The sequence below is a fragment of the Parambassis ranga genome, chromosome 17 (genome assembly GCF_900634625.1).
Source record: "Parambassis ranga chromosome 17, fParRan2.1, whole genome shotgun sequence".
NCBI classification, from domain to species: domain Eukaryota; kingdom Metazoa; phylum Chordata; class Actinopteri; family Ambassidae; genus Parambassis; species Parambassis ranga.
Genome location: NC_041037.1, coordinates 17,938,516 through 17,958,817, shown reverse-complemented (window position 1 = coordinate 17,958,817; position 20,302 = coordinate 17,938,516). Strand labels below are relative to the sequence as shown.

Here is a 20,302-nt window from a genome sequence, read left to right as displayed (position 1 = left end):
ACTTCCCTTGTTCTGCAGACTGGCTTTTGTTGCTGTCTGTTGGGAGGAACCAAAAAAACATACAAATTACTTCCAGATAAACACAAACAAATGATGAACATGATCTCACACTAACTTCGGAGAGGAACTTTGTTTGAACTCACCCCCTTCAATATTCCTCATCGGAAGACTCCTCTGCATCACACTCACTGATGAGTCAACACAGACACAGCCATCAACTTTTACATCATTTACTGACAAACATGAAGCTGTCAGAATGAAGTGATCTAAAGTCTGACCTGTTGACAGCAGCACCTTCTGGATCTTGAACCAAAGTGAATTCGTCTGGATCAGAGTCCTTTTCTGCATCCTGTAAGAATGATAAATATTATAGAAACAAACTGTATTTCAGGTTCAGAAATGAAAACATGTACAAATATTAGTGAGAAAACACAAGCAGCGGTAGCAGACTTTAGATCTGAGGAACGCTTGGATGGTGAGCAGCTCATCTGTCTTCTGTTCCACTAAACCCAGGTAGGACATGATGTTGTTGTCGGTGACGCTTGTGGAGGAGCCCACCATGTCATCAATCAGTGAGCGGTCACACTCTAGGCTGGAGAAGGTGCTGTTTACTCCTGTGAGAGGGAGGAATATCAAGTATTCGAGTATCAATGTTCTAACTGATGACTCGATTTAACAGCTGGAAGTCACAAGGTTGTGAAAAAAACCTGTTTTAATCTGTTCCAGGACTTTGCTGATGATGGTGGCTTGGTCTTCATAATCCTCTGCCTGAGACTCGGCCTCCTTTAATCTCTCCTGGACGTCTCTTAGCCGAGAGTCATAATCCTGCTCCTGCTGCCGACCTTTGGCTTCAGCCTGCTCCATGTTTGTTTGGATCTAAACTCATTCACAGCACAAATACATAAATAAATGACCCAGCAAACCACTGTCTTCAATGTAATTCAGAAGGTTGCAGCAAGGCAACTGGACTTGTAGAATTTCTACAGGTCCAGTAGCTTTGCTTTAACCAACTGAATAAAAATGACCCGGATGACTGAGAATCTTCATCAACAGGTTCATTGTAATGTGTGAGACCTTCAAATCAAACTCACCTGGCTAATTTCATTCTTTAATACATCAATCTCTTTGTTTTGCTCGTTCACCAAATTGAAGAGAGCAAAGTTCTCCTCCTCACCTACAGGGGGAAACAATACAATACATAATACAGCAGGGAGATACAGTGTGTTTCCATTTAATGAGACCCCCTTCTGACTGGAGAAAGTTGGTCTAGCTAGAGCGGGATCAAATCTGGTAGTTCAATCTTTGGTAGTTCAGTGGATGTTTTACACATGGCGTGACCCAGATACTGTCCCCATGAACCCAGAAGTATGATGTCGCTAGCCACATTCGTGTTCAGACCTTAGCCAGATTTTAGCAAACCCAGCTCAATCCACCTCTGTGAGGTGGATCTATCTAATCCAGCTTTAACTGGATTTTTGTGCTGTTCTGATTGATTACACAAGACTGAACGGGGTCTGAATGTACTCATGTACAAATGCAAGAGGATTATAATCCTGACATAAACTGTGTGCAGAATATGAGACTCACCCTGGATGAACCTGGTCACCAGCAGGTCCAGGTTGTCCTCTCCTGTCACAGTCTGAAGTTTCCTAAACATGTCCTCCAGAACGTCCAGAGACACGTCCTGTGAGTCCCCCCTCCTCTGCTCCTTCAGCTCTGACACTGAGAAACACAAAACACATCAGATTCACATCAGTGAGGCGCCAGTCTCATCTTCATCAGCAGGGTTAGCATTAGCATCACAATGTTATGTTTATCATTCATTATTCTCTTTAGTCTTAGTGCCTGTATTCACAATGACACAAGGACACACAAATGTGTAACTGTATTGTATGTGCAACATTATTGCCTGCTACATGAATTCTACTGAGAAACACATGTTGTTTGTACTTTTGTCCTTTTCCGCTGTGGCTTTTTGCATTGATGAAAAATGAATGATACAATTATTGGAACTGTTAGCACTGCTAAAACTTTAGACACATTAGCTACAACATCATGCGGGCCGCCTGCCTCTTACATTGCCTGGTTCCCATTTTGTGGTCGCTCCTCTCGCTGCCCTTGACGCTCATGAAGTTCTTCAGGCTGCTCTGCTGTGCAATAACCCGCTCCAGTTCCTTCATCTCAGCGTTAAAGTGAGCGTGTTCCTTCTCCGCTGTCTCCCTCAGCACGGTCAGCTTGGACTGAGCCTCCACCCTTATGTATACCAGTTCCAGATATGAGCTGCAACATCTCAGAGGTTTCCTTCCATTTAACACAACTGGCTGTCTCAGGAGCTCACCTTTCTTCGTTAGCAGCGCTGATCTGGTTGGTAACTTCTGCGTTCTTCTTGTGGAGTTCCTGCAGTTCCTGCGATACAAATATATCTGCTAATAAAGTGTTGAAGGAGAAATCAACAATGTGCCCATGGTGATGATATGATAAGAGTTGTAACCTTGTTCAGCTTGTTGTGTTGCTGCTGGAAATGGTGACGCTCATTAAGAAGACTCTGCAGCTTCTCCTTCAGATGGCTGTTTTTTGCTAACTGCTCATTGAGTTTAGTGGTGGCCTGGACAGAGATGAACATAAAGTAAACAACAGAATGGCTTTGTTTTGTTTGTTTATGCTGTAGCAATGAGTTTGATGACTCACTCTGTGCAGCTCTCCTTCCACAGATTTCTGAGTGCTCTGTACCTCTGACCTAACACAGAGACTGACAGCTCCTCTTCTCGCTTCCATCATCTCGGACTCCAGGTTTGAAATCTGCCCGCATTAAAGTCAAAAGTAAAAAATATGAATCAACATGAAATGATGAAATACATACACGATATACAGTCAGACCTTTCTCTGCAAGTCCTTTTGTTTTTGCCTCTCTCTCTCTAGCTCTTCATCCAAAGCATGGTTATGCTGGAGCAGCTTCTGAAGACGCTGGATGTCCTCAGTCTTCATCTCTTTGCGCCTCTTACACGCGCTGAGCTTTTCACGGAGCTCCTCCTGCTCCTTCAGCAGATTCTCAATCTCCTGCCTTCATCCAAGTCAACATGTGATCAGATATACAACAGACACACACACACAAATACAGTGTGTGAGTTACAGTATGGTAAGTGCGCTCACTCTTGTTTGTAGATTTGTCTCTGGGTCTTGCGGTTGTAGGCCTCATTCTCTCTCTCCATGGTCCTCACTCGTCTCTGCAGGTCCTCAAGTTTGGCTTTCTCTAACTCTGTTTAAAAACGTTATTTAACATTACAGATATTTCAACCAAACAACAATACAACTGATAATAATTACAAGATTTAAAAACAAAAAAACACACATCACCTGTGCCACCTGTGCTCGAGGACGACCTTCTTCGAGACATGTTTACACCAAATGCAGCCAAATCTTTAAACAAGAAAACATGAACGAATGTCTTAATGGAAATATCATTGTCCTCTGTCACGTTTCCTATTTAGTCTATTTAAGATATTGAAATCTAATTTTAAATACACAGGTCATCAAAATAACCAAAATGCTAACGTAGCATGTCTTGCTAGCTGTTACAGAAGACATCAAATATTTAGCTTGCTCGTACTTAGCTAAACTATATCAGGTGTGTGAAATGTGTGTGTTGTGCTGTGTAAGAATAAATAAAAGTTTATCTGACCAGCTGTACGCTTGGGAACCCACCGAAGCTTTGCAGGACACCAGTACACCGCAGCGGCAGCTGTCTGAAGTGTTGTTAGCAACCGTTGCTAAGGAACACGGGACAATCAGGCCCTGCTCTCAGGCTGTCAGGCAGCGGCCTTCAAGGTGCTCCGTATGAAATTAACACATGAGAGATACTATATGAAATGAGCCTATTTTATAATATGGTAAACAAATATTAATTAAAAAGTGAATTTAACAAAATACAAATGCTCATAAAAATATAGATGATAAATATTTAATCGACCAGTCATCAATACAGTGTTTAACCACCTCATTGTTGTTAGGTAATGGTGTAAACTGTACATTATGGTGTGTCCTGGTTCAGTCTGCTCTTCACTACACTGTTCATCCTGCTTTGAAATTGAGTGACAAGACAAGAGAAAAAAACAAGAGACAAATCACCCAGAATGCCCCGTGCTTGTTCATTTCTGAGATTGTTGCTACTAAAAACAGCTTAGAGCTAAAGATTGATTGTAATTCAGTAGATTGCAACTGCAGCTGCAAGTTTTCTGTCAGGGTCATTGTTGTCTCTGGAATTCCGCACCACAGACCAAAATGAATCCAAAAGTGGACACATGTTGTTTTGGCTGTGAAGTTTTTTAGAATTGTACATTCTTACTGTGACCACTAGATGGCACCAAAGCACTTCAGCACCAGCATCTCTGCTGACACGCCTCTGTTTGCTGTTATGATAGTAAATGTCAGCATGTCCTGGGTGTCCAAGCACAGATGTAAGAGCTGCAGAATAATACAGCACTACAGAGTTCATTTCAGTCGACACCTTGTTGTTGTCATGCACACGTCCAACAGCTTGTAGCTGCTCACATTTTATTAATCCACCTTGTTGAGCATGAAGGCTGGGGGCCAGCAGGTCAGTGGGGGAGGACCATGGTTCAAGTGACTGTAAGCTTTCTTGCTGAAAGAGTTATGTCAGGAAAATAGTTTTACAAATGCACACATGGCTGCCTGAATAAATATTAATATTAAGTATTAAGTAGTTTTTATGTATACTTTTATAGCACATATGTGTGTTCTAAACGAGGTGACGAGCTACTCCTTACATGAAGCCTATACTATACTATACTATACTATACTATACTATACTATACATTTTACACTATGTATACTTTGCTATGCTATAACAGATGTCTTTGTTCTTGCTGTCTTTCTTTAGCCCACATTTCTTTCTTTAATTCTCACAAACACAACCCAAACAGACACAATGCAGGTTAATTACTTTGTCCAAACTCAGGCAAACATTGAAATTGTTATTTAGTGTTCAGTGCAGTGTGTGACAACATCTGATTTATGTTTATGTGTCTCCCCTATTAAAAAAACACCTTTAAAGTATGTGTATATCAGGTACCTCAGATCCAAGATACAAGAGAGAGAGAGAGAAACAATCAGCTTTTAATTTTGTCTCCCTCATATAGCTTTACATTTTATGTGGTATGATATGAAACAGGTGATAATTAACACCTGAGTCACAGGTTTGGCCTCAATTAATATATGAAGTGATGCTGAACATGAGATTTAACAAGCCATTACTCAAATTAAGATTCACACTTAGATGGTTTCTTCTTTTCATTTTTCTCACCATTAACATGCTGATAACAATATGCTCATTTAAATGATTTTTAAAGGTAAAATAAAACAAAATGACCTCCCAGCATGTCACACATCATCCGTCTTGCTTTTGAAGGTAAGAAAAATCTGTTATTTTTTATAAAATATTTACACACACAACACTCTTCAAGAAGCACTTAACCCTATCTACCCCAAGCCTATTTTTTAAGGCATCAGCTATGCCCAAAATGAATTGAGTATATCTCAGCAACCACAAGGTGTATTTGAATACTTTTGGTGTCATAATTAAGGGACCACCTTGGAGATTTGCTCAGATGTGAGTATGTAAGTATTAGTTTGTATGCCTCTGGCTCTCAAAAATGGCTGTTTTAATGACAGTTGTCTTCTCTTCATCAAGCTGTAGAGATGTTGACACTGAGTGATATGGGGTATTAACTTTTGTATGACTTGCTAGTTTTAATTATATTAAAAACTTACATTTTTGCATAATTAAGATCGCAGCTCAAACTGCCTATAATTGATAACCTGGGAGTTAGGTTGGACTCACTGCCTGCTGATTGGAGTTCCACTCACTAAAGCTACAGTGAGAAATTATTTTTTTCATGTCATCACAAAAAATAAACAAATTATTGACCAATGTCATTAAAACATGGGACCAAACCAGCCAAACAAAATCCAAATAAGGACATAGCTATGTTCAGACTGCAGGTAACTGCAAAGTAACCCAAATCTCTTTTTTTTGCACAAATTTGACCTGTATCTGATATTGTCATGTCTGAACAGCTCAATTCCGATTTTTTATATCCGACCCAGGCCACTTTCATATGTGGTCCTAAATCAGATATGTATCCCATTTTTTGCAATGCGACCTCAGTCTGAACAGCTATGCGGCATATATCCGACTTTTGCATCAGTGAAAGACTGACGTCACAATTCTGTGACACAGGAGCGGGCAGAAACCAGGTATTCTCAGCATCAATTGCCTTTTGCCTGGAAGTAGAGCCAAACTCCAACAGCTTGCTCACAGAAGAGGAAGATGTCGACTGTCTTGCCATGAAAGTGATACAGAAAGGCGCTCGCAGACGTATTCAAAGGTTCTCGTCATTCTAAAATTATGAATGTTATGAATGAAGTCAGTGTCTCTAAAAGCAGTCACGTCACTATTGTGACGGCCCCTGAGTGGGCTGGATCTCGTCTGTGTCTGGGGCCTTTAACTTTGCTCCCAGCTCTGCCTCCTCCTCTTCCCTTGTTTCTCTCCCTATTCTCAGGTGTTCTTGATTACGGTGCCACCTGGCGGGGGCGTGGTCGGCTAGGTTTAAAAGCCAGTTTCCAGCACTGATGGCTCTCTCTCTGCTCAGCCCTGCCAGCCCTGCTCTGCATTGGTTGTGTTGGCCTGCTCGCCAGCGGCCCACCACTCCACACCCACACACATCTCTGCACAGACGCTGCAGCTACTGCTCTCTTCCTTCTCAGCGTTCTTTTTAATATTATTTGGTTGTAATTATGTTGGCTACGATTGGACATTCACATAAACAAAGCCACACAAGCACACATTGTGAGACATCGTATCCTCTTCAAATAAACAAAAAACGGATTACACCAAAAAATCCGAATTGAGCATCAAGACCTGCAGTCTGAACATAGCCTAAGAGGCAGAGTTAGGGATGTTCGAGGTACAAGCAACATGGTGGACTTTCACTCAGAAGTCTGAGGTTTGAGGCTGGATTTGCCATAAAATAACTCCCAGTTAAGGTTAGGCATAAAAGTGTGGGGTTAGGTAAAGATCACCTTAAAACACAAGGAGAAACACGATAGTGAACACAACTGAAATATTGACTAGGGTCACTTCAACCTCCATAAAGAAAGCAAAGGGCTTTTTTTAAATAAATAATATAGTTAATTAGATACTGTGTCATGATCCCCCTTTTAGTTGGTTTTACACACACTGTCTGCTTCCTTTATGATTAATTTGTAAAGCACAGCACCTGTTTTATTTTGAAAGTCTGGTTTTCCCTTTGTGTATGTGTGTTGATTACCTGCCCTGCCCTGATTGTTCTCACCTGTGTCTTGTTACCGCCTTGTGTATTACACCCCATTTACACATAGCCAGGTATTTTGAAAAGCAAATATTTCCTTTCCTCTATTTTCCATACATCATCATTTTCAAAAAAGTTTCCGTTTACATTAACACGCGTAAATACACTCCCAAGAGCTGTCATGACTACGCCAGGCCTGTGGATGGCAGTGTAGGAAGAAGGAGAAAGCCGTGCAAGCCAATCAGAAGCCTTTGTGTCAGAAGTTGTTCCAAAATTGCTGAACCTGGAGACCTAATATGTCTCTGCTCCTCTACACAGTAAGAGGAGCTGTATGCAAACATGTACAAAAGCGCTCACACCAACAGAAATGCAAATGCTACCCGGAAGGCTTACATTACTAGACAACAGCTGCTCTAGGAGCCGTACTACACAAAAGAAGGTCACACAAACTGACACGCAGACTGACGCAAACTGTTTTTCTCCACTTTTGCCAGAGTTTTTAGAATAGTTAGTTAGTTTATGTGTAAATGAAAGGCACAAACGAAGGGAAAAGTCTTTTTACAGATACCTGTGTATGTGTAACGGGGGCTCACAGTCCTGTGCCCCCTTTTGTCTTTGTCAGTTGGTCTATGTCTCGTACCTGCTCCCATTTTGTGAGTTTGATGTTTTTGCCTTCGCAGTTGAACTCATTAACCTTTAGACGTTTTATTCTGTTGTTACATTCTCATCAATGTGAGAATCTACTCCTCTTCCTGCACTCTGGGTTCACTGTGGGTGCACACTGTGTGTCAGGGTCTCCCACAGCTCAGTATGGACATGCAAATTAAAGTAATAATGTTTATGACAAACAACCAAATTTGTGAATGGCAGACCCGAAAGTGTAACAGGGAGTTAAAGCAGTCCACGGGGTGCACTGATTCTGCCCCCAGGCTGTTCTTTGCCCAGCTATTAAACAAGTATAAACATGGACTGTAATGTATATAAGCAATTAGGATATAACTGCCAGCAAGCTCCACTGTGGTATCCCATATATTAAATATGTCCTTACATGCTGGCATAAATCAAATGCTTGCTTAAAAAAAATAACGTGTTCCGTAATCTCCTCCAAGGCTGCAAAAATACAGAGAACATGATCTCAGTGTCCTTAATAAAAGCCATTGCCCTTCTTTTTAAATAAAAACACTCTAGGTGGGGGTTAAATGTCATGCTGAGGGACAGCACTGATTTTTGTCATTTTGTTTTTTTCTGCCAAGATCTCCCAGCTGGACTGGGAATTAGAACCAGTGACATTTTTGTTCGCCAACCTGCCTCATACTGACAGCCTTGTAATGCTAAAAAAAAGAGCTGGCAGCAACGTGAGCTAATTAGTTGTACCCCACAGGATGTTCATATTTATGCCATTGGGAGTGACTAATGAAGTGCTGGCTGCAGCTTCAAACCTGTGTTAGGATAATTCACAGCTAGCCGTCACATCTGTCAGTCATCACACAGTAATAGACACAGGTTGTAGGGTTGACATTCTTTTTAAGTGACATCTGCTTCTTTTCATTTGTGTGTAGGGTTTGTACTCTACAAAAACAACAACAACAACAAAAAAATTCAGTTTTTGGCATCACTTATGTAAGGTGTAATGTGGGTAATCGGAAGAGTCGGGAGGATTCCCGGTGGGCCGGTCGGCGACGAAGAATAGTAGTAATCATGGTAGAATATAAACGATTCTTTGCAGCGCTGTTCGCGCTGAATCGACCTGTCTCTTATGACAGAGGGGAGTTTGGGAGCTACCATTTCACACAAACACCCCTTTGCATAGCTCACTGTTACCAAAAGTCGAGACGACAGAGAAGCGAAGCAGGCCAGGAGGCTGAGAAGCGGGTAAAAACGGATAGGAAGAGACCAGGTGGGCTGAAAAAGCCAGGTTAAAGTTCTTGCATTGATTGAGGATGCTGCCAAATGTGCAAAGCTCACTGACATATTCTCAAGAAGACAGAAGAGGCAAATGATAAGGGACATATATCGTTAGGCCTAATTGATAATTTAACTAAAACTAGCATAAATACATTCAGCTACACACGTTACCACAATTAGTAACTAACTAAACTAAACAATAGACTAACATTTAAAAAATAAATATTCATGCATTGTATAGGCTACATAGGCAATGGCTATTAAAATGAATTTACATAGGCCTAATATATAATATATTTAAATAGTGTAGCCTTATCTAAATAATTTAATAAATAATAATAAGAAGAATAATAATTAAATAATTTAATGTTCAGTAAGTGTGCTGTAAAAGAATTCCCTTATGGCTTGCTTTTTGTATCATCTGAGGAGCAAAGCCAGGCAGACAATATTGATGAAACCGAAATTAGGGAGGGCCCAGGCACATCTGAATGGAGTGCTGGTAAGTAAAAAAGATGTAACAAAAGTTGTTTTTCAGGACTGTTCATTGTGTTAACATTAACATAACAAAGATGCTGTTTGTGTCCTGGCATTAGCATTTCCATTTATATATTATTTCATAGGTGAGGCAGATGCTGAGAGAAGGGAAAGAATGACAGTGTCCAGTGAGTCTGCAGTAGTCCAGGGTAAAGCAAAAACAGGCACAGGAACAAGAAGAAGCAGGCCAGGATTTATTTGTTATTTATTAATATTTTCCATACTGTAATAAAACATATATTTTGTGGTAAAAATACGTGCTAATTTTTCATGTGGTGAATAATGGGCCAGTCTTAGCCATTAAACTCCCGAGCTGAAAAGTTGTCCCACTCCGCCCCTGTGTACAGCCCACTAAGGTTCACATTGAAGAAAGTCAATCCAGCTAGTGTAGGATTGATACTGGATAGCCTTTAAGCTGGATACGTTCAGACCTATTTTCAAACCTGGCTAAAACACATGTGTCCGCGCTCAATCCAGCTTAATCCGGCTTGATTGTTGTCCTCCAAACCTCTAGGTGGCACCTCGTAATATACAGAGTCTGTTCAGGCCACAACAGGACCACGTGCGTGCATGCGGCGGTGGTCGGAGAGGCCGTAGGCGCACCTTGGCAGCCACGTCTCCGTCAGTCTCCCCCTGGGGCGCTGTGGCTACCACTGGTAGCTCACCACTGCCACTGTGTGAATGTGGTGTGAAAGAATAATGCATCTCAATGTAAGCGCTTTGAGTGCCTGCCCAACAGAGCAGAAAAGCGCAATATAAGACCAATGCATTATTATTATTATGCGTCGTGCTGTTTTTTTGTCCTGTGTCTCTTGTTCTTTTGGGGTTTTTTTCGGTTCAAAAAGCAGTTTATTCCTTTGTAGCCCCGTCGAAAATAAACTCGGGGCAAAGCTGTCGTAGTTCGACGGTTGTTTACATGTGGCTTTTGTATGCGACCCGGACACTGTCCCTGTGAACCTGGAAGTATCACAGAGCTAGTGGGATTCACTAGCCGTATTTGCGTTCTGACCTGAGCCAGATGTAAGCCAATCCGACTACATCTGTCATTGGAAAATTACACACCTTTAATATTTTGGCGAAGATAGATGACATTTTAATAATAGCAATTGTGTGTGTATTATGATGAAAAGAGGTTATGGACTAAATTTCTCTAGCAGTCAGTCTAACTGACAGTGTTTCCCAAATGCATTAATAGAAGCACCTAGTATTTACATCACAGAAAACAATAACAAAACTGCTTGGAAGTCTTGGCTACTAAATCAATATACAGCTATAATAATATAGTTGGGGATTAATTAAGGTGTAGAAGGGGAACAACAACAAAGCTGCCCCCAGTCTCTAATGGAACTCTGACATATTTTTCTATCCTGTTAAGTTGTGCACATTTAATCTCTGATGACAGACCAGAAACAGCAAGGATGCCTATTTCAGAGGAGTCTACGGGATAGCTAAAAAAATTATCTTTTTTTGTGTACTTCTTGTACATGACATAGTATAGTCCCTCATAAAGCAGAATGTTTTGCACTAGAACAATATCATTATCAATTTTCATGCAATTGTCACCATATGAGGTCTTAATAGCAACACCATCCATAAAAAGTTGTTTGAACTGCTTTACAGTGGTGCCCATTGACTGAGGGACTGGTCCTTCTCTGTGCTGCTGTTTGGCAAAGGTCTTTTGTTTCCCATCATTCATTTCAGTACTGTCCAATTCAGAGACACGCCTGATTACTTGTGACAAAGGGCTGTGTGGTTTCCTGACCATTTTTTTTAATGTTTGTAAATAATTTTCAAAAGGGAATCCAGAAATGAGGTCTAAGTGACCATGAACTTTGACGTCGTCACTGAGGTGAACTAGACCGTGTACATTGTATACCACAAAGTGGCTGCCATATAAGTGACTGAAATGTTCCACAAATGAGAAGAGTAATGTACGAGCAAAATCATTTAAAACAAGACATAACGAAGGACTAGCTAAAATGTGAATGGCCACCGAAAGCAACATGAAATTACTGTACACCTCCTCAGGTAACACACCCTTGAGAACAACTGGACCAGTATATAAAAGAAACTGTCTCAGTTCAGTTGCTTTCCACCTGAGTCTCTCGTGTAGTGCTCTTGGTTTCCTGGCAAATTCAACTGGTATAAAAGCCTTTAATTGAGCCAGTTTGTCAGATATGATGCTGCTTTGACCAGCAGATATACGACAACACTGAGGCCCAGTAGTACCCATCCACAAATCTAAAAGTTTGCGTACCACACCAAGACACACCAAATGCATGTAATCGAGGGGGAAACAGCTAACCATACCAATACTCAACTCAGAAAAAGGTGAGTGTCCCTGATGATGATCTTCATCCCTACAACTTTGGAAATGCTCATCAGTTCTACAAACAGCATGCATATCTGGGAAAGTCATACGGTGGTTTTTGTAAACACCTGACTGAACACATTTGTCACATCCAGAATAACCAGTGTGAGATTTGATGGCTTTAATGTAAGCTCTAGCTGGAGCATCACATATGACTGAACTTATTTTGATAAAATATGTCTTTCCAGCTATGACAAATCCATCTGCACACTTTTTTAGCTCACTAACAAGAGCCGCCAAATATTCTGCCAAGGAAGTTGGTTTGGATTGACCACAGAACAGCCCAATCAATACAGGTCTTTTTAAACAATCTAGATCCTGTAACATGCCCAAAATTGGCCAGAACTGAACACAGGAACTTTTAAAAAGTGGTAACCCATCAATATTTAACTGTAATTTAAACAAGTGTCTATCCGGAACTTTGCTTGATAATTTTTCAAAAATCTTAGTAAATGAATTTATGACTCCAAAATAGTAGAAAGAACCACCGGCTACATTTTCCAGATCGTAATTTGTTTTTGTTTTTAGCAAAGACCGGCCATCCTTTGGAAGGAAAGGATGATAAAACCTGAGTATGGAGAGAAGTGCTGAGAGAGCAGCTAAAGATATATGAAACCGAACTGCCCAGTCTGATAAATCAGATTCTAGGTTGGAATGGGAAACACTGTCATCATCAGAACTTTCAATTCAATTCAATTCAATTCAATTCAGTTTTATTTATATAGCGCATATTACAATCAGACATTGTCTCAAAGCGCTTCACAGGAACCCCCCTAAGAGCACTGTGGCAAGGAAAAACTCCCTTTAAGAGGAAGAAACCTTGAGCAGGACCCGCAGGACATCATGTTCAATTTCATTTCTAACACCCTCTTCAGTCATGTCTACATCACACAATTGAGAACTGACAGATGAGTTTTCGACATCATTGTCCTGAGCTAACTCTGTCTCAAAATTGCCAGATAAGGGTTCCAAGGAATCAAGGGTGGCATTAACTCTTCTAATGGCTCTTTTGCGAGTGTTTCGCCACTGATTGCAAGCCATTCTGCACTGAAAACAGAGAGAGAGAGAGAGAAGAAAAACACTACATTTAATAACTATAATCACGTCAACACAACTCATCTAATCTATATAAACATTTTATTTACTGTTTGCAAACTTTTCCTTCTTTTTTCCTACTTTTCTGTTTGTCATTTAACGCCTCTCGGTTATCGCGTTATTGATGGGCTCCACACACTACACACTCATTGGATCAGATTTAGCATGTAAGCAAGTAGACTCGTGTGATAGGGGGACAAACAGCCAATCCCCGTTCGTTGGGATTGGCTGTAGCTCTTTCTATTGGTCAAACGAGGTATCAATCGAAAGCTTAGGGCCGGGGCTTTACAACGAGCCATCTTTGTGCCTGTGTGTAAACATTTGGAGCAGCAGGATGAGAGGAGGAGAAGAAGAGAGATAACTTTTGAATTGCAGCGATAAGACTGCACTCTTTTGGTAGCCAGTAACATGTTTTTGACAATTTTATTCACTCTCTTTTGACACTTTCTGACAGAACAAGACCGGTTTTGTTGCGATGTCGCGTATGTATAAGCTGTACTAGAAATAACAATAAACAAATCTCAGTCGACAGTTTAAATGTCTTGGTTTTCTTTATATGGGCTTTAAGTGTGCCCTTCAGTGTGATAGAACCCCTTACTTCTGAAAAAAGACAATGAAGCAAACGTTCGGCATTGTGCTCTCTGTGTAGTGGTATTTAGTGGTATTTAGGCATGCATGTTTGACTGGTGTTAGCCGTTAGCTTGCTTGCGTACATAAGACATTGTGACAGTAGGTAATTGCTAACGTCGGCTATGTTTACAGCAACATAGTCTGTAAATGAAATATTTCGACAGGATAACATAACCGAATGTTACTGAGTACGAATGTAATATTTGATATCTACAATTATGTATTATATGATGTAGTACCTGTCATATGCATACAGTTAAAACTCCGTGTCCACGGCCTAAAGTTTAACTTTGAAGTTTACATTTGAACTGTTTTGGGAAATCGAAACGTTTAATAACCCTTTAAACCCTGGCCATATTAAAAGAAAAAATCACCTAAAAAGACATTCCCGAAGAAAATGAGGAAATGCACCACAATAATAATGTGCATATGCATGTTCTTGGTGTCTAGGGACATCTAGGGACCTCAGAGAATGCATTTCCAGTGTTTAAAATATTGTGTCTATTAGTATGCCTGAGTAAATTAGAAAAAACTACAGGAGAAATGTAATTTTATCCTCGCCTGAGTTTTTTTCCTATTTGACAGAGGAAAACATTATGCTAACAATGATTCTATGTACACAGATGCCATTGATCACATTCAGCTATTCCTTGGCTACAAATATACCAAATTTGATAGAATTTGAACAAAGAGCAAAGCCTTCACAAAGGTTTTAGTAAGGATATCACCAGGCGGACACTCAGTTTGGCACAATTTGGCACCACATTGCCAAATAGGTTACTATAGCTATAGCTAGCTTACTCATTTCCAGTGGAAACTGGCTGGAAAATACAATTTATATCCATTTCACTAGTCTATTGCCATCTACTGGAGCTTTTGGGTATGAATTTACCTTGCACTTCATCAACTTCTACCATTATGCACAGTGTAAAATCAATAGAAAAAAACATCAAAATGTATGATTTTGTCTCCAAATAGAGTAGTTTTTATTATAATAACTAATAACTAATGTACATTAATGAAAGTCCAACCAAATATTAGGTAAAGAAAATAAAAATAACAACAAGGAGAGGTGATGCCTCAGTGTTGAGCCCAGATGGGCCTGGAACCTCACTTTCCTCTTCTCTTCCCTCTTGTTGGCTGTGAAAATAATAACAATTATTATTATCTGTAATTGCATACATATTGAAATACACATATTATGTAAATAATATGTAAAGACAGTATTGAATAGGATTGAATCATCCTTCTTCATCTCTGTTCAGCTGTTCCCTTAGGGGTTGCCACAGTCAATCATCACCACTATCCTCTGCATCCTCCCCTCTCACCCCAACTACCACCCTGCTGTCTACTATATTGTGTACACGTATATATATAATAAATCATTTTATCGATCAACACGGATATTAGCAACAAACAGTTTACACTTCAAAATAAATGTACAAAACTTACTCAACTTACTCAAACTGGGTCTATCTTTTCCAACGTTCAACGTTGCTGGCAACGGGGTCGAACGAATCCGGAAATTCCTGCCGTTGAAATTCTGCTCCATGCCCCTCTCGTCACGGTATCATGAAGAGATACGCTAGTAGCATCGGTCAGTCTTTTGGCTTGCCAGAAAGATGCCAAAATGCAACCCGAATACGTCACGATGCTGTCCCGCTCTTTACACAATCTTTGGGTTGACTTGACATATGCCATAACTCAGCCATATGATGGAATACCGTTGGCGCCTTTTGATGTATTAAGGTAAGCCATAACCACACCACAATGAAGCCAAATGCCAGGGTTTTGGCAAACCAGACATATGCCATAACTCGTGTCTTTTATGGTAATCCATAACCATGCCAAAGTTTGGCCAAAGCCTTTATGCTGTGCCAAAACACAACCAAAAAATGCCAGATGTATGCCAAGCCACAGCCAAAAGGTTTGCTATCTGGGTAATGTATGATGTCTGTGCATGTTTGCTCCTCTCTCTCTCTCTCTCTCTCCTTCATCCTCTCTGTCCTGTCTCCCTCTTCTTCTCCTCCACCCGGCCGACTGTCAGCAGGAAGGTTCTTCCTTATGAGCCGGGTCCTGTTCAAGGTTTCTTCCTGTTAAAAGGGAATTTTTCTTGCCTCTGTTGCTCTTAAGGGGGTTCAGGCTCCACCAAAATGTAGGCAATAAGTTCTTCTCATGGAGTTCAGTCTTATCTTTATTTGTGCCTACCACATATTATCCTTTACAGTGGCTACTCCTGTGCTCTTCCATTCCTGCACTACATTTCTGGGAGTGGAGACAGACAGTCCAGACCTTTCACATCATTTCTGGTACCCTTCTCCTAATTCATGATAATGAATTATCTTTGTTTTAGGTCAGCGGAGAGCTGTTTAGAGGCCCCCATGTGTCTACTCTCTAAGAAAGAACCTAGGACAAGTACAGCAGCAGTTACCTATGTTAAACAGCTTTTTCATGATTGATTCCAGCTGTCTTTGTAACTGAAGATCTAACAAGCTAATCAAAGCAGTTTTGTGCTTCAACCTGCTTTATAAACCCCTACAGGTCTTGAAATGAATGTGATAAAAAGGGTGCCAACACTTTTGCACATTACATTTTTTACATTAAATTTTATTATAATAAATCTCTACTCTAAGGATGTCAATCTGGAAAACACTCAGATGTCTGCATCTCTGGAGGAAACAAACCTCGTCGCTGTGATCTTCTCTTAGGAAGGTAGAGCAAATTATCATGAAATGATAGGGGTGCCCAAACTTTTGCATACCACTGTAATCATGTTTTCAATTAGGATCTTATGTTTAGCAAGTATTTGACAGTGGTGGAACTGCTGTGTCTTCCTATCCAGGAGTTCGATGGCTCGTCACCAGAGGTTTCCAGAGGTTCCACGGATGTACTGGTGGCTTGTGAGCAGCATGAGAACAATTGAAGAAATGTGACAAAATCACAGCATTCAAAACTTTTCAGATCCTTCTATGTAAGTGAGTTTCTGATACATCGGAATTTTAGAGTGTAGTTTAGAGTGCACCTCAGATTTTTGGGATCTAATGTACTTAATACTCGAACTCTGTTACATGCATAGGCTACTTTGTTTATTTGAACTCAAACTTATGTTGACATGGATAAGAAACATCCATCCAGGCCTTCCTCAGGTGGACGTGTCCTCTGACTTCCCTTGTTCTGCAGACTGGCTTTTGTTGCTGTCTGTTGGGAGGAACCAAAAAAACATACAAATTACTTCCAGATAAACACAAACAAATGATGAACATGATCTCACACTAATTTCGGAGAGGAACTTTGCTTGAACTCACCCCCTTCAATATTCCTCATCGGAAGACTCCTCTGCATCACACTCACTGATGAGTCAACACAGACACAGCCATCAACTTTTACATCATTTACTGACAAACATGAAGCTGTCAGAATGAAGTGATCTAAAGTCTGACCTGTTGACAGCAGCACCTTCTGGATCTTGAACCAAAGTGAATTCGTCTGGATCAGAGTCCTTTTCTGCATCCTGTAAGAATGATAAATATTATAGAAACAAACTGTATTTCAGGTTCAGAAATGAAAACATGAACAAATATTAGTGAGAAAACACAAGCAGCGGTAGCAGACTTTAGATCTGAGGAACGCTTGGATGGTGAGCAGCTCATCTGTCTTCTGTTCCACTAAACCCAGGTAGGACATGATGTTGTTGTCGGTGACGCTTGTGGAGGAGCCCACCATGTCATCAATCAGTGAGCGGTCACACTCTAGGCTGGAGAAGGTGCTGTTTACTCCTGTGAGAGGGAGGAATATCAAGTATTCGAGTATCAATGTTCTAACTGATGACTCGATTTAACAGCTGGAAGTCACAAGGTTGTGAAAAAAACCTGTTTTAATCTGTTCCAGGACTTTGCTGATGATGGTGGCTTGGTCTTCATAATCCTCTGCCTGAGACTCGGCCTCCTTTAATCTCTCCTGGACGTCTCTTAGCCGAGAGTCATAATCCTGCTCCTGCTGCCGACCTTTGGCTTCAGCCTGCTCCATGTTTGTTTGGATCTAAACTCATTCACAGCACAAATACATAAATAAATGACCCAGCAAACCACTGTCTTCAATGTAATTCAGAAGGTTGCAGCAAGGCAACTGGACTTGTAGAATTTCTACAGGTCCAGTAGCTTTGCTTTAACCAACTGAATAAAAATGACCCGGATGACTGAGAATCTTCATCAACAGGTTCATTGTAATGTGTGAGACCTTCAAATCAAACTCACCTGGCTAATTTCATTCTTTAATACATCAATCTCTTTGTTTTGCTCGTTCACCAAATTGAAGAGAGCAAAGTTCTCCTCCTCACCTACAGGGGGAAACAATACAATACATAATACAGCAGGGAGATACAGTGTGTTTCCATTTAATGAGACCCCCTTCTGACTGGAGAAAGTTGGTCTAGCTAGAGCGGGATCAAATCTGGTAGTTCAATCTTTGGTAGTTCAGTGGATGTTTTACACATGGCGTGACCCAGATACTGTCCCCATGAACCCAGAAGTATGATGTCGCTAGCCACATTCGTGTTCAGACCTTAGCCAGATTTTAGCAAACCCAGCTCAATCCACCTCTGTGAGGTGGATCTATCTAATCCAGCTTTAACTGGATTTTTGTGCTGTTCTGATTGATTACACAAGACTGAACGGGGTCTGAATGTACTCATGTACAAATGCAAGAGGATTATAATCCTGACATAAACTGTGTGCAGAATATGAGACTCACCCTGGATGAACCTGGTCACCAGCAGGTCCAGGTTGTCCTCTCCTGTCACAGTCTGAAGTTTCCTAAACATGTCCTCCAGAACGTCCAGAGACACGTCCTGTGAGTCCCCCCTCCTCTGCTCCTTCAGCTCTGACACTGAGAAACACAAAACACATCAGATTCACATCAGTGAGGCGCCAGTCTCATCTTCATCAGCAGGGTTAGCATTAGCATCACAATGTTATGTTTATCATTCATTATTCTCTTTAGTCTTAGTGCCTGTATTCACAATGACACAAGGACACACAAATGTGTAACTGTATTGTGTGTGCAACATTATTGCCTGCTACATGAATTCTACTGAGAAACACATGTTGTTTGTACTTTTGTCCTTTTCCGCTGTGGCTTTTTGCATTGATGAAAAATGAATGATACAATTATTGGAACTGTTAGCACTGCTAAAACTTTAGACACATTAGCTACAACATCATGCGGGCCGCCTGCCTCTTACATTGCCTGGTTCCCATTTTGTGGTCGCTCCTCTCGCTGCCCTTGACGCTCATGAAGTTCTTCAGGCTGCTCTGCTGTGCAATAACCCGCTCCAGTTCCTTCATCTCAGCGTTAAAGTGAGCGTGTTCCTTCTCCGCTGTCTCCCTCAGCACGGTCAGCTTGGACTGAGCCTCCACCCTTATGTATACCAGTTCCAGATATGAGCTGCAACATCTCAGAGGTTTCCTTCCATTTAACACAACTGGCTGTCTCAGGAGCTCACCTTTCTTCGTTAGCAGCGCTGATCTGGTTGGTAACTTCTGCGTTCTTCTTGTGGAGTTCCTGCAGTTCCTGCGATACAAATATATCTGCTAATAAAGTGTTGAAGGAGAAATCAACAATGTGCCCATGGTGATGATATGATAAGAGTTGTAACCTTGTTCAGCTTGTTGTGTTGCTGCTGGAAATGGTGACGCTCATTAAGAAGACTCTGCAGCTTCTCCTTCAGATGGCTGTTTTTTGCTAACTGCTCATTGAGTTTAGTGGTGGCCTGGACAGAGATGAACATAAAGTAAACAACAGAATGGCTTTGTTTTGTTTGTTTATGCTGTAGCAATGAGTTTGATGACTCACTCTGTGCAGCTCTCCTTCCACAGATTTCTGAGTGCTCTGTACCTCTGACCTAACACAGAGACTGACAGCTCCTCTTCTCGCTTCCATCATCTCGGACTCCAGGTTTGAAATCTGCCCGCATTAAAGTCAAAAGTAAAAAATATGAATCAACATGAAATGATGAAATACATACACGATATACAGTCAGACCTTTCTCTGCAAGTCCTTTTGTTTTTGCCTCTCTCTCTCTAGCTCTTCATCCAAAGCATGGTTATGCTGGAGCAGCTTCTGAAGACGCTGGATGTCCTCAGTCTTCATCTCTTTGCGCCTCTTACACGCGCTGAGCTTTTCACGGAGCTCCTCCTGCTCCTTCAGCAGATTCTCAATCTCCTGCCTTCATCCAAGTCAACATGTGATCAGATATACAACAGACACACACACACAAATACAGTGTGTGAGTTACAGTATGGTAAGTGCGCTCACTCTTGTTTGTAGATTTGTCTCTGGGTCTTGCGGTTGTAGGCCTCATTCTCTCTCTCCATGGTCCTCACTCGTCTCTGCAGGTCCTCAAGTTTGGCTTTCTCTAACTCTG

The 20,302-nt window shown here is 41.1% G+C and overlaps 2 long non-coding RNA genes across 2 annotated transcripts; both read right to left on the bottom strand.

Moving 5' to 3' along the window:
* Nucleotides 1-1,672: 1,672 nt before the first annotated feature.
* LOC114450249 (uncharacterized) lies at nt 1,673-2,401 on the bottom strand. Its single transcript, XR_003672059.1, has 3 exons — nt 2,339-2,401; nt 2,078-2,253; nt 1,673-1,722 (listed from the first exon to the last, which is right to left on the bottom strand). It is a non-coding gene; the product is annotated as an uncharacterized LOC114450249 (long non-coding RNA).
* Nucleotides 2,402-18,715: 16,314 nt separating this feature from the next.
* Nucleotides 18,716-19,444, bottom strand: LOC114450250 (uncharacterized). The gene is made up of 3 exons (XR_003672060.1): nt 19,382-19,444; nt 19,121-19,296; nt 18,716-18,765 (listed from the first exon to the last, which is right to left on the bottom strand). It is a non-coding gene; the product is annotated as an uncharacterized LOC114450250 (long non-coding RNA).
* Between the last annotated feature and the right edge of the window lie 858 nt (nt 19,445-20,302).